The sequence below is a fragment of the Tinamus guttatus genome, unplaced genomic scaffold (genome assembly GCF_059628265.1).
Source record: "Tinamus guttatus ecotype Peru unplaced genomic scaffold, ASM5962826v1 Tinamus_guttatus_pri_ptg000169l, whole genome shotgun sequence".
NCBI lineage: Eukaryota > Metazoa > Chordata > Aves > Tinamiformes > Tinamidae > Tinamus > Tinamus guttatus.
In genome coordinates this window covers 2,861,972-2,877,165 of record NW_028288703.1, presented here as the reverse complement: position 1 = coordinate 2,877,165, position 15,194 = coordinate 2,861,972, and the positions used below count along the sequence as shown (strand labels likewise).

Below are 15,194 nucleotides of genomic sequence, written 5' to 3'. Positions count from 1 at the left end.
TCAAACTTTAATGACTAAGTCGTGATATTGTCAGATTTGGAGATTTTCTTGGAGTTAGGGTTTTGGAGCTGCATTGTATGTGTATTTTCTTCAGATTTCAAAACAAGTTTTAGGTTTGAATTAGAGCTAAGTGTTTGTTTTGTTTTGCTTTTTATTTGATATAATCAGTATATTTTGTCAAATTTTTGTGTTAGCTTTTATACCTGTTTAAGTGAAATAGCAGGCAGCCTTTTTTTCAGCTGGAGGATGATGTTTTTGGCTATAATGCTGGATGACTGAAGGGGAATTGGACACAACTTTCACAGAATTTCATAGTGTTAATCATTGTTGAGACATGTCACTGTACAGAATCCCTATGAAGGGATGCAACTGCCTTCACTCCTGTGTCTGTTTAGTAGCTTTCTAAGAACAAGGTTTCATAAACTGCAAACAAGAGTATTAACAAGGAACAATGTGTTGTAAGAATAATGAAGACTTGCTTAGCATATTTTTGCATTGCTGTTTCTCATCTTTCATTTATATTTGCCTAGCTACAAATATAAGAATCAAAGCTTTTATTTTTTTCTGAAATGTGTGGTATTACCAGCATAGACTAAAAATAAATACTCTATGTAGTAGTTATGCTTTAGTGGCCAATGCCAAAGCTATTAAGTGCTCATTTGAAGGAGATCAAGTCTGCTCAGCATTCAGCATAAAAAGCATTTATATATATATATCTATATAAAAATGTCGATGCCTGAAGTTACTGAAAACTGGCCTGTACATTTTAATATAAGTTGATCATTGTTCAGTGCCTTTCCCTTCAAGTAAGCTGGTTTATCTTTTTGCTGGCTTAATGTCATGGAAATCAAGAAGGGTTCCAATGTATGTTGATACATTTTATCACATTAAAAAAAGTTCCTATCAAAAATATACCTTCTGTGAAGGAAAGATTGCTGATCCTGAGTGATTTTGCTTTACTTTTTATAGAGAGTAAACCAAGTTGGTAAAAGACTGCAATATAGCCTTTTTCTTGATGAAACAAGCTCTCTCTTTTCATGATGACTGTCAGAAAGGGAGTGTCTTTTTTTTTTTTTTTTTTTTTTTTTGCCTTTTTAAAGAACTATTTGGGACTTAGGTTTTGGTGTCTGTGTAACTCTGTGGAGTGGTTTGCATTATGTATATGCTCTTCAGGGATTGCAAAGCGAAGATTTCTGAATTCACTCTGAATCAGCAACGAGTAGAAGACGACAAAATATTTATCCTAACCTTTATACTTTCTCAAATGTACTTGTAGCTGCTTAATGTTAAAAAATAGTTTGTCATGCAGAGAAGGGCTGCTTTTTGTGACCTAAATCTGATAATCTCCTACTTTGCATTAGATATAGTGAAATAGGTTTCCTAGATTTTTCTTTAGCTAAATAACTGCTTTATGCTGAAAATGAAAACTGCCTTTCTATTGATTTTATACTTAATCTTTCTCTATGAAGATGCTCTGCAGAAGAAAACCGCCTGTGAAGCACTGTTAAAATAAAGACTGAAACATCCTGATAAAGTTTATCATCAGAGGTAAAAGATTTAAATTATTTACTCCTTGGAAAGGGCTGAATGAGAAATAAAGCTGATAAACTTTTATGTGCAGCATATCCTGGTCAACACCCATACAAACCTGAGGGAGAAAAGCCATTATTCCAGGAAGATGGGATGATAACAGAGTATAAGTTAGATGGGAAACATTGTGTTTTTTCCCTGCAATTTCATTACTACTTCTTTCAACATGGCCTGAGAAAGCCCTTTTCCATGGATTTCTACTCTTATCACAACAATATGAGGCAAAACACAATGTTGTACGGCTCCTACAAAGCCTCTGCGCTGTGTAACAATTGTGTTTGGACACTGCTTTATAGAAGGATGCTGCCTACCCAGCCGTTCAGATTTGAATTTGAAGAGATGTCTCAAGTTTGTCTTAGTGTCTTCTAGCTATATTTCCCACTAGTGGAAGACACGTATACGTATTCCTGTTCCTTGAGCTGGAAGCAAGCACTAGCACCCTTGAAGAGCACAAGGAGGTGCTTCTGCTTTCTCTCAGGGTGCCAGTGGGGACGGCAGTCGGGTCGAAGGTGTCTCCTTTCAGGCGGCAGTGTGGCACATGGGATTGGCTTTCAAAGAAATGCAAAACTCTGGCTTGTCAAGGAGTATGTTCCAGCTGGCCCTGAAGCTGTCTTCAGAGAAGCTGGCTAGATTAATTCTTCAGTAGGATCTGTTTTTCTTTTGCTAATGAGGCTTGAGCTTAAAAATAAGAGAATTTTATCCACCTATATAACTTTATCTACCTTTAAATTAGATGTTTTTAGAGGGCATGCAGTATAAACTAAATTAAACTTATTAGATCTTAATATAACTTGATTGTAATGTAACTTAAGTGTGCTTTTTATATTAAGATATTGATTCTTTACAGTGAAGTGGGTGTTGTATGAACACAAAGTTTCACTTGCCTGTTTCTTTCCAGGGTTATGGACTTAATTTCCAAGGTCAGGAATAGTGCATGATAGTCTGTGCCTCCCTTGGCTGGAACAGAAACTGAGATGTGCTCTTGCTGTCTCCAGTCTGATTATATCACAAGCCCGGAATTGCCTGTAAATGCTGCTTCTGTCTTTGGTAGGAGCAGTAAAGGTTAGTAAAGGGGGAAATTCATTAAGCTTATGACAGGGAATGAAAGAATGAGACCAAAGTTTGTCAGAAGGTACTGCTCAAGTTGACTTCTAGGTTAATTAATTTGCATCAGCCTTGTACATACGTAGCATGCAATTAATAAGATTTTTTGTTGTTGCAGAGTAACAGTTTAATTCTACTTTCAGCTGCTGCTGCTCTGTTAGTCAGATAAGCTATCTCATCTCTAAATCACGGTGACAGAGTATTAGGAACAAGTTGTGACCCAGTAGGGTGAATTTGTGCTTTTTCTACTACCTTCTTTCTCTACATCTGTTTTTAGTATTCCTTTCTTTTCTCCTAGTTAATATCTAATTATTTCTTGAGAGAACTTGCCTCACGGGATCTTAAAGTGAGAAAAGTTTCCTGCTAGTTTTAATTTTTTGCTAATTCACTTCCTTAACTTCATCTAGGTTAAGCTAATAATAGCATTTTGGCTTGATGTGATACTCTTCATGATTTATATACTTCAATTAACTTCTCTCTCAAATAGCTATGCTATGGAAATCAGGTCCTGGTCCTGGACCACTATTGCCTCTTTCTGCATAGAAAAAATGTGAGCACCTAGGTGCTTGCAGCACTTTTATACCGTTTATTGAACTTTCTTCTTGAAACCTGCAGGGAGGTTCCTGACCTTCCCCTGCTCTCTGCAGCAGCGCAGGCAGCTGCAGGAGCTGGGTGCTGCTGAGCAAGCTCTGTGCAGCTTGGGAGCTGCAGGCAGTGGAACCAAATAGATTTGTTTTTGTGTCTAGCAATCACAGTGCTGTGGTTTAAAACAGAAAAACAGACACATCTGTTTTCTTCCACTCCCCGCATCCCCTTTGCAATGTCTCAAATGTTCTCCCTCCCCATTCCTCCTCTCCCATCTGTCCTTTTTCTTCCAGATGGGTATTCAGTGGTTGGTCCGAATTGTCATCCTTGATTTAATGAAAGGACCTGGCCTGGGCAGAGCCTGGTGCCGGGGCTGCGTCCGTGCTCTCTGCTGGGGCTGAGCTGGGTGCAGCAGGGCCAGGCAGCGGCAGCGCCGCTCTTCCCCGCGGGACAGACGTGTTGCCTCCTTCCAGCTGAGTGTGCAGCAGGGCGATACCTGCATCTAGTGCCTTGCTGCCATGCAGAAGTGATAAGGAACATCGGTGTCCTCTTGCTTGCGATGTCCTTGCAGAGAGAAGATAACTTAGAAAAATGAATTTGTAGCTTCTGCTTTTCCTCTTTTGAGCTAACTAGCAGCCAGTGGCTGTTACAGCTCCTTGCAGCTCAGCTTTCTGTAGTTCTTGGGTGAAGGTGGAGTCTGGGTATCCTTGTCATTACTGGCTGAGCACAAAGCTGGGGGAGGGTGGGTCTTCAATGAGCAGGTCTCCAGTTAGTTTTTCTCAGTTAAAATGTTTAAGTAACCAATATAATTACAGCTTGTATGTGATGTTGGGGTGGGGGGTGCTATTTCAGCAGGTCTGGGTACTTCAGTTAAGTGAGCAGAGTTCTAGTAGTTCTAGTTAGGATTACCCCCCTCCTCTGAAGACTTCTAAAATTCCTTGAAGCTGCAATTAGAATAAAACTGCCCCTAAATATCTGTTGAGTTTATAAGATTTTTCTGGGGTTAGAGATCAGGGAGTTCTATAAATTGCCCTCATTTTGCAATTGGTTCTCAGTCCCTAGAATCTCCCAGATATTTAAAATGCCCCCTGGCACTTAATATTTGCTACCTTTGATGGTACATGACAGCCAGACATCTGTGCACAAGGTGTTCCTTAGAACATAATCTGCAGTACCCTTAAAGGACAAATTTCCTTTACTTTTCAAGCCAGTTATTTTGTAGAGGGAAAGGCAGTGCTGTGTCATTAACAGTGCAGGCAACCCTCAGCATTGTGGCCTCTTTCAGCCACTATTGCTTATAAGTGTAATATGCCAGGCATTGCGGACTGCGGGAAGGGAAATTAAGATACATGGCTAATGGAATTTAGGGTATCTTATTCTGCAAACCCTCTTTATGGACGTGAAATAATCTAGACAAGGGCGAAGGATCCTAAATGTTGAAGAGCACTGGGCTTATGAGTTAATTTCATACACTTGCCAAACAAAACAACAAAGAAGCAAATCCTGGGGATGGATAAACAAAACTGTCATCTGTAGCATAATGAAACAATCCTTCCGCTCTAGGACTGATAAGGCTTCAACTGGATCACTGTGTCCCATTTCAGGACCCATGCTAGGAAGATGTTGACCATGTGGAGGGAGTCCAATAAAAAGAAGCAGGAATGAAGTCTGAAAACATGACCTATGAAGAAAGATTGAAAGAATTGACTTGTTTAGTCTACAGAGGGAAGACTGAGGGTGAGATACAATAAGTTCAAATAACTAAGTGGTAGCTGCAAAAAGAATAGTAATGAACTCATCTTCATATTTACCAAAGATAAGGCAAAAAGCCCGCGGTTAAATTGGATGGCAATTTAGGCCACACATCAGGAAAAAACTTTCTGATTATATGAGTAATTAGCCCCAGGAAGGGATGGCCTAGGAGGATGACCAGACTTTTCGAGGGCGAGTATAAGAACAGGGTTTGAGGTGGTCTTCCAGAAACGTGTGTTCTTTGTGGGGAGACCTCTCTAAGCTTTTTGAGACCCATTTTTATCTGTTTTTCCAGCTAGAGAAAAAATAAGGCTTTAAAAAATTCCTGACATTGAGGTTCTGTTCGTCATTATTTATGAAAAGTACTGTAGACAAGAAAATGCATATTAGTTCTGAGATATGTCCAGATCCTTATAATATGCCCTTTGTTCTGTTTTTTATATTTAACTATGTCATGTAATGTCATCTAAAAAATATGCTGGCACAAATGCTGATCGACTCAGAGACCTGCATTTTGAATATCCAGAGCAGGCTGTGCTGCGTTCGGGTTACTGCTATTACATGTACAAGCCAGAGGCACTGGCAGATTTTGCTGTCACTCTTTGGAGACCTTCATGAATCTGTCGTTCACTTAATGCTGAAAAACTGGCATCTGGCTTAAATCATCAGCTCTGTCAGAGGAAAGTGTCTATATGAAAGGTAGGACAACGGAGAGGAGATGAAGTAGAATGTTTAGCTTATAGTGTATGTCGTTAGGAGAGACAGTTACTAAACCTTGACAGGAACTTGGTCCTGATCTTTGTTCTTCAGATGAAACTGTCTGTTTCTCTCTCTCTAATTGAATTAAGAAAAAAGTGATGATCAGTTTGTGAGGAGAAAAAGTCAAAAAGCAGCGGTGTAATGTCTGTTAATTCCAGCACTTCATTAAGATTAATTAATGTGAGCAAGGCTGTATTCTCTGGTGGTGGAAAGGTCTCACTACATCTGTATTTCTGATCTTCCAAGTGTAGTGATGCCCAAAAATGCACGCTTTATTTTTTTTCCCTCGGTGGCCTCTGTTAACTTTCTTACTTTGCTAATGCAGAGGACTGAATCACAGTGTTATGGAAGGTTTCAGTCCGTGCAGCTCCATGGCTGAGTTCAGCCCAGCTCTGTGAATGTGTGCTTAGATATTTTTTATCACTTCTGTATGTTGGCCCAAAAAAAATCAAAAATGCCTGTTTCAGGCTACATGAAACTTAGTGATGCTTTCCTTTCCCTAATGAAAATAACAGATAATCAGTAACAATCATCTTCCGCATTAAAATAGGAATAAATAATGCATAAAAAATTATTTATATTATGTAGCACCAAGTAAAAAGTCTAAACACAAAAAGTGCATGAGAAGGAACAGTCGTTTTACGAAGCTTGAATTTGACAATTTCGTCAAATATTTGCACTGACCTTTATTATTGCAATGCAAATTACTTTCACCTGGACTCTCAGTGGATGTGTAGGCATCCATGACTTTGGCCAGGATAGACTTTCAGCAGATGCACCACCCTAAAGTTGCTCAGCAGGACCCTAAGGATCTCAGAACATTGCCTGGCTTCCTGTGTTTATCTGTAATGTTCTGTTGTGTCGTGCTTGGACCCGGCCACCCTGCACTGGTTTTATGGCTCCCTTTTCATTCCTGCACTGCTGCTCTTGTTTTTCTTCCTACAAATTCAGGAGATTATTAGTCCTGAAGCTACTTTAAGCAGGACCTGACAGGGAGCCTAACCTGAAAGATGGGAGCGTGGTGCCTGCCACTGAGGGCCATGTCTCAAACCTTGTTTCAAAGCGAATATGTTGCTGCAAGAGGTTTTTTTTTTTTTTTTTTTTTTTTTTTTTTCAGCAGATTGCAAAACAAAAAGATGCACAGCTCTAATGGGAAAGTGTTTATAAGTAGTGAGGCTTATCCCAGGTGAAAATGTGTGGAGTATTTTTAGCCATCTCTTGATGAATCCAAGAGCTGGAGACCAGCATTTTTTTTTCAGTCACCAACATACTTTGGACTTTGGATTCGTTATCCTTAAGGATATTTAGTAAAGAAGTACCATCACTACCATTCGTTATCCTTAAGGATAACAAACATTTTGAAGCTAGTAGTGTCTGTGTATATTTTTAAATATTAAGGGCCTTCTTGAAGACTTGGTTTTCAGGCTCTCATGACTTAATTCCAACCCTGATTACTTTCATATTACTTCTGTGATGTGTGGGAGTTGTGAAATGAAAATGTAGCTTTACTAATTAAAAGTACTGATGTTGCATGAATAGAGGGGTTGCTGGGAAAAGAAGGTTAGTAGTGATTTCTTCGGAGGTCAAGAAATCGGCCAGTTGCTCCATAAGTTTGCATTTTTGAACTTAATGCATTAGCTTTCAGCCTGTGGGTATTTTCCTGCTTCCACTTAGCTCCATGGCAAAACATCAGCTCTGTCCAATGTCTTTCTCCCGAAGCCACTATTTAGTGTGAATCCAAAATAATTTTCTATGATATTAAAGCAAACTGACCTAGGAGTCACTAGCTTATTTTTTAATAGCTTCTATCGTAATAGCAGGAGGGAATAGGAGGATAATGATGCCAGAACAAAATAAAAAATATTTTCATGCAAATGTAGATAATAAAAAGAAAGGACAAGGGAAAATGTGTATTGCAAGATTGCCTCCTTAAGTGAATAGTTTTAGGGTTTTGGAGTGACGAGAGGTCAAAATAATTTATACAGGATAATATAATGCCAAGCAGATTTTATATAGCCTTGTAATAATATGCTTAACATATTGCCAGTTTAAAACCATTTTGCACGGAATAAGAATTGCTTTGGAAAAAAAATATACTATTCTTTTTCAAAGAGTCATTAGAAAGCCTTATAGTGGTAGCTAGTAGTGTCTTTGTTACTGATCCGTCAGTGTTTTCATGTGTTATACCAGATTTTCTCATCAGAGGAGTTTGGTGTTTTTTTTTAATCTCTTGGCAAGGGAGGAAGGGGAGAGCTGGTGATATAAAATGAAGATCGTAGTTGATGCCTTTCGAAAACAGGGCTTTTCAAGATCAGCCAGTTAGCACTATTGCTGCTGCTTAAGGAAATGAAGGGCTGTACCCCAGAAGAAGAGCGTTTCTGCAGAGCGCTCTGCCCTGGCACGAGCAGTGGTCCCAGCCCACAGTGTATCATTACCCAGGTTCTTAAGCAGACAAATCTTGGGATGTTAGGGATTTTCCAAAGCAAGTTAGGAAATGCTGTTTTCTTTTGTTGAGCTTAATAGAAAGTCCCTGTAGCTCTGGAAGAATGGCTGTTTGCTTACAGAAAGATGCTTCACTTGATCAGCAGGCTGTTGAATTCTGTATTAAATCCGGTTTTCAAATAGATTTAATGTCATGATTCAATGGCTAATGCCACAGCCATGGAATAGCTGCAGTGCGTTTTTATTAATTCAGAGGTGACAGGGGGGAACATTCCACAAGGGGTGCAGCTGGAAGAATGAATTTTGCAGCTGCTTCTCAGACACATATAAGGAGTTTTTAGGCTGGAAATCAGGAATGTATAAACATATAGGACATACAGACATATAAATCAATGCAATTTAATAAGAAGAATAAATTAAAAGGTTAGACAGGTGGAGATACAGCTGCCATCAAGGAGAGTCAATTTTTAGTTTGAAATGAAGGTATTAACGATTTTTAAAAAATAAAGGCCAATAGCAGATCAGTAAGGATCTAAGGCAAGAGCAGTGGTTGCTGGTTGATGTGAATCCCTTGAGTGCTCTTTATCATTTTCTACTGGATATTTTCCCTAATGGCCATAATATTACAGATGAGCTGTAGGCAGTAAACTTTATTTTCTGTTTTGAGACACAACAGTGTAACATCCTTCATCCGACCTAGTCTGCGGATGAGGCTTAATATTAAATAAAAGCTAGACCTGAAATGCCTCTAACCTGCCTTGCAAAAGAGAGGAACAAACTCTAGTTTCATTCTTAGCCTCTCCTCCGATTTCAAGAGGGGCATTTATGGCCGAAAAGGAAACTTGGTCCAAGAATTCTCAGCACAACAGAGTTAATGAAAAATTTCTTTGCATCTTAAGTACTAAATCCAAACGTCTGCCCTTGAAACTTTCCAGAAATATCATACCAAATATGGCTTTCTCCATCTCCTTGAAATATTGTCTCCATTTCACAAATGGATAAACAGAAGCAGCTCCTACTGCTAGCTTCCTTGGAAGGATGGTGAATCAGGACAGGATGGTATATAAGATCTTAAAGTGTGATGTTCTGCATAGAGGTGTCAAGAAAAAGCTCTTACTCTATTTTTATTTTGCGTACATACTGCTAGGAGTATGGGAATGTGTTCAGCCCGTGGTACCTCTAGTCATTACCAAACAACTTGCTTTCCCCCGTGGTTAAATAATACGGTCAAGGCCTAACTTTAAAATGAATTTTAAAATGAAATGTAGCAAACGATGGAAAAGAGAAGGTGAGATGGATTTTGAAAGAGTTATCTTGGGCTTCTGGGCCTCTAACACTCACATGCAAATCCTGAAATAGCTCAGTTCCTTCCTCTCTGTTTCTTCTTCTTCCCTTCTCTCTCCAACCTTGTTTGCTAAACCACAAAACGTTATGGTGCTTTAGAACTCACTGACAAAAATTGGTATGGGGAAACATTTGCATAGTCTCTGATCATTGCTGTGCAAAACTTGATTTACTGAAGGTTGTAGCTTGACGAGTAAGCACCTGGATATATGAGCACTACTTTTCCACAATAAAAGGAGATTTTACTTTACCCACTTTTAAGTTGAGTCATTTCCTATAAATACCCCGAACATAATGAGGATTTAGGCATGAAACAGTCTGTACTAGCATTTTAGGAACTAATTTTGTGTTTTTTGTACACTGGAAATACATGCCAAGCTAATCTTAGAATGCCTCTTAAAGCTTAGCAAGGTCAAATAAGTGCTTTGTGCAGTCACACACATAAGTTGTATTTAACTTTTCATTAACTTTTCAGTGTGCTAAAAAATATGCATAATTCATTTCCCTGCTGTTTTTACTGTAACTGTATGATAAATGAATAAAAGAGGGAAAAAGATGAGAGACTGGTGAAGCTTTGTCCTGTATGCCTACTACCAAGAAACCACTAAGACTGCCAACTCAAAAAGCATGCCACTGTAGCTTCCTTTTTATTCAGATCCCAGTAAGTTATATAATTCAAAGAGTATTAATCTCTACTAAGTACATTTACTTGAACACCCCCTTGTAATTGTAGAACTTTGTAATAATTACTACTTTAGCTTAGACTTTCTGATTAAGATATGCCATCACAGTTCATTAAAAGTAAGTAATGTGTGTATATATAGTTTTTGAAAAGTTTTAAGGAACAGCTGGTGATTTGCTTGTGCCTTTTTGCTGTACTGTGTAAGATAGTTGCGTTTCGCTTAAGGGTATGCTTCTTGTCCTGTGCAATTCATCAACCTTTTTCCAAATATTGTGTCTTCTTAGCTGGACTTGCTCTTTTTTCATCTTGCATAACTGAATATACAATTTAGTCTAGCTTCTGTGCTTATTTTTAGATTATAAGACTGTTAGACTATCTGGGAAGATACTGCTTTTCACTGCCCTGGTAGATTCACTACATTAATCTCAACCTGTTACATTTGCCTTACTGCAGATATTATGAATTTTCCTTGTTGAAGTTCCCATGAGATTGAATCGAGTATGTATTTTTAATTTTACTTATTGCTGGATGCTAAAGGCAGAAATAACTAATGAGCATTGGTATACTGAGAAATAAACCAGTAACAATAGAAAACTCAGAGGAAGCAACTTCATTCAGCAGATGCATCGCTGTTTGCCTTGCTCCAGTGTCGGTGCAATAGCCCATTTTCGCCCTTCCCACCTGGGAAGATACCTGGTTCCTCTCTGAACCATCAGAGAAAGCAGAGAAACTGTTAAGAGTAACTAGAGAGCACAGAAGTGCTGTGTTGAGGGAGAAAGTCTTAGTAGTCAGCCCTACCTGTTCATTCTCAGAGAAAACCAAGCAACCAAAATGCAGACAAGAGGATTTATGAAAGCTAGTTTTGACCCAATTATGGCTGGGCAATACTGTCAATAAGGTGGCATTTCCAGGACTAGTAAGTTTGGAGAGACTGAAGTCACTCTAGAAAAGCACTTGAAAAGAAAGCTCATTCATATGCTGATCCATCCAAGATGGCTAAAAAGACATGTTAAAGTTAGATTGAGAGAGACTCTGGTATGGATGCTCTTTTATTTTTTTCTTTTCTTCAGAAAATTGTTGCTGACAATAAAAAGTCTTCGAAGTTTGGTGATAGGAATGAGAAAAATCAGGCAAATGAAACAGTGTTTAATCAAAGCGCTAAAGGAAAGGGAAGACTAATTATATTTATCAGTATGGGTTACTCAAACTTTACTAGTACAGAACCTTTTTGCCTTTTTTCCTCCTTTACCTGGTGATCTGTTGACAGTGTTGAAAATTTGTCTGAGGCAGAAACTACAACTAGTTATCCTAGTAAACTGAAGAAATTATTTTACCCAAAAGCCCCCGATCAATATAAACCAGTAAGTTGCCAAAATGTTTGTAGGAAACAAAAAGCTGAATGAAGAACAAGGAAAAAGAGGTAGTTTTTTTTCATCTGTAGTGCATTGCATATCCACATTTTTCCTTCCTGCTATTTGCATTCATCACTAAAATACACATCCACGATTGTTAGCCAGGAGAACAGACCTAATTATAAAATTAAGGAGATTGATCCTAATAGATTCCTAATTTAGGAATGTAGTCATATATAAATAAAGGAAAGATGCAAATGTCTCCAGAAGATGATACTCGAGCTCTTAGGAGACATGGCAAAGAATTTGCAGGTCGCTATTTCTCTGTTGATTCTCCACATGCATGTGCACAGGTGCACACCCCTGCATGCAGGGATGTGTGTATACATGTACATACATTTATATACATATGCGCTTTTACACATACATACAGAGTCCAGGAGGAGTGCTCCAACATTCAGCATCACAGTTAAGGATAATCAGTATAAGTCTGTGTTTGTGCTGATTCGTTGAATGTGCAGGCAAGAGGCTGATAAGAACCATCCCCTTTAAGGATTAGAGACTGCAGATGAAGACTGGCACAGGCTGCCCAGAGAGGTTGTGGAGTCTCCTTCTCTGGAGATCTTCAAACCCGCTTGGACGCAGTCCTGTGCCACGTGCTCTAGGTGACCCTGCGTGTGCAGGGGGGTTGGACTAGATGATCTCTAGAGGTGCCTTCCAACCTTAGTGATTTTCTGATATTACAGAAATGTGAGGGCTGTGCACATCAGGGCTTCCATGTGTAGTCAGCAGTGCACGCCGTGGGCAGCGTATCATGTTAAATACGCAGGTAATTGGGGGATTAATTTGCAAGTGCGCTTGGATGTACCTGAGTCCGTCCATGTCTGACAGGAGTGCTTACATTTGGCTTGCCACAGAGCTCATTTGTAATAATTACTAGGAGACTCGGAGCTGCTATTTTTAGAGTGCTTTGGAGAAATAGGCAGCATGTTAATTAGCAGGAGTTGGCCAGAAGCTGAAAAAGTGAAAGAGCAGCCTTCAATGTCAATAAATTGCAGAGCAGTCGCACGGCAGCACTGGCTTCCTCTAGCAGTGACGTGGATTCTCACAAGTGAAACCAAGGGCTTTGGGGTTGTTTATCCTGGCACCTGGGACTTAAAGCAATCACTTAAAACACGTCGGCAGCTTTGCCTTGCCCATGTGCTATCTGTTTTTTATTAGGAGTTTAAATATAAAAGGTGAGTGAGCTTCCCAGCAGAACAGCATGAGTGCAATTGGCATCCTTCAGTCTAAGGACGATATTTTGAAATGTTGTTATTCACAAAGCAGCTGAATTTTTCTTCCTCAAACAGTAGCATGCAAAGCCTGGTATTTATAAAAGGCTGTTGGGACCCTTTCTGGCTTCTGCAGCTACCCTCTTGAATCAGGCTGTATTCGCAGCAAGACTTTTGTATCATGGATATTTTTTTTTTAAATGGAATGTTATGTAATATTTGTTTTATGAGTTTTCACTGAAACCACAGATGACAACCAGCTTTTACTTCAATGACACTATTTCCCCTTGGGAAATTGCTGTAGAAGGAAAAGGCTGACTTTTAAATTTATGGGAAAGTTGAATCAAGTTAGTGCTAATAGTCAGCTTGTTTTTCCGCATTGACCTTTATATGTTGCTTTTGCATCTTCACAGCTTTTCTGGATTTTACTCTTACTTCTGAGATGGCCTGCATCTCGTGTCCAAAAATGTAATTATCTTCCACATTCAAACTCTTTTTTATTAGCAATAAGGCTTGTGCAAACTGTTGCCATTTTACTCTCTGGGTATTTTCTACAGAACACAAACTCAAATAGGAGGTTGCAGAATCAAACGGAAAGAATGATGTTAGAGGAGGTTATTTGTGCTGATGATTGGCATCTTCAAAATATAGCCAAAAGTTGCCTTTTTTTTTCTGAACTATCAATTGTGTTATTGTGATACCTGCAATACATTCAATAGCACGGTGTCTTTTGTTCCTCGTATTATATTTTCTTCAGCACAGCATCCATTCATGCATTTTGTCTCATATACGTTATTGTGAACAGAAATATTCCTACAAAACATGTAAGTGGTTTTACAAATGATGCTTATTTTTAAAAAAATTTTAATTTTAATAACTGACTTCTGACAGTTGCCAGTAGAGTGGATGTTAACACTGTGCTGCAAAAGGTCTGAATGATGGAGAAAGCTTTCTCAGTTTCCCCCATGCACATAAAAGAACTTCATGATTGGTAATCAGTTGAGGAATAATATATTTTTCAAAAAACTTCTGCTGCTGCCACTTATATAAACATATTTAGCAGATCAATTTAGGAGAGGACAAGTCAAATTATGCATCTGGAAAACTACATTGTGGTCCTTTTCTAGGTGATGCTGCCATAGTATAATGTGCTTGCTATTGGCAATGTTCTTCCAGCCTGCTTTTTTGTTGTGATGTTGGTGCGTGTTTTGTTTTTGTTTGGACTTGTTGCTGTTCAGTGTTTTCTTGGTTTGTTTTTAGATTAGAGGCATTGCAGACCCCTCCACCAGGTTTTAATCTCTGCAGGATTCCTCCTTTTGTGTTGTTTCTAAGTACTTGGCATACAAGATCATCAACTTCTGTCAGGTTTAATAAATTACTTCACAGTGTGAGATTTTGTTTTGTTTTGCTAGGGAAGCATCAGATTTGTTTTATAGAGAAATCAATAGATAACTTTTAATCATGGTTACTTGCAGCCAGGGTTGCTGTTGCCAACAAGGTCAGCAATTCGGAGTGTAATGTGTGGCCTAAGCAATTGCTCCAGACACCGGGTGAGGTCAAGTCCATCTACCATCCACTGAACTGAAGCCTGGCCTTTTCAAGGGCACTTTTTCATGCCTGCACAAGTGCAATGTGTATTTTGCAGTTTGCTGCAGCCATCTTTGTTTTAATGCTGACTTAGAGCTGTATGATAGCAGCTGTGGAGTAGCCCAGTGTGGCCAAGACTCCTCTGGTCAAACAGAGTTTTTACAAAGCAAAGATTTGGTCAGGTTTTAGTTATCTTCTTATCTTCTGCTGCAGTGTATGTGACATTCAAATGTTAAATATAGAAAGCACCTTCATCACACAGAACTTTAACTGGTTGATGGATATACAACCTCTTGGCAGTGTTGAGACTGTGTTAATTTTCAGAGTCTTAGTCTGTCATTACTTGGTCTCTTAGAAGCTATAGAGATTTAGGAGTTTTGGCTCTTGGCTGTGGTGGAAGGATGTGAAATAACTGCACATTATATTGATTATTCACAAGGGTCTGCTTTCTACTGGAGCAGATCCTGGATTTGGGGCACAACTTGGAAGAACAAGATGCCGTGAAAGTTTTCGTAATAGCAAAGTGAGTCTGGGTCTGAATGTTCCAATAATTGAATGTCCAACTTTGTTACAAAAGGGTGGGACTTGATGCCGGTGGGCCAAACGCTCATCTTCTAGATGTTATTCCTAGTCTCTGTGTTTCATGAAGCCATTTACTATTGTGTAATAACTTCTTGCTTCACTGAAAAAGATGACAGATCTTGAGTGCACTTAGCTCTCTCC

At 39.0% G+C, this 15,194-nt stretch overlaps 1 long non-coding RNA gene across 1 annotated transcript; it reads left to right on the top strand.

Moving 5' to 3' along the window:
• The first annotated feature begins 1,498 nt into the window (after positions 1–1,498).
• Positions 1,499–2,583, top strand: LOC148594988 (uncharacterized). The gene is made up of 2 exons (XR_015913276.1): positions 1,499–1,548; positions 2,489–2,583. It is a non-coding gene; the product is annotated as an uncharacterized LOC148594988 (long non-coding RNA).
• The last annotated feature ends 12,611 nt before the right edge of the window (positions 2,584–15,194 follow it).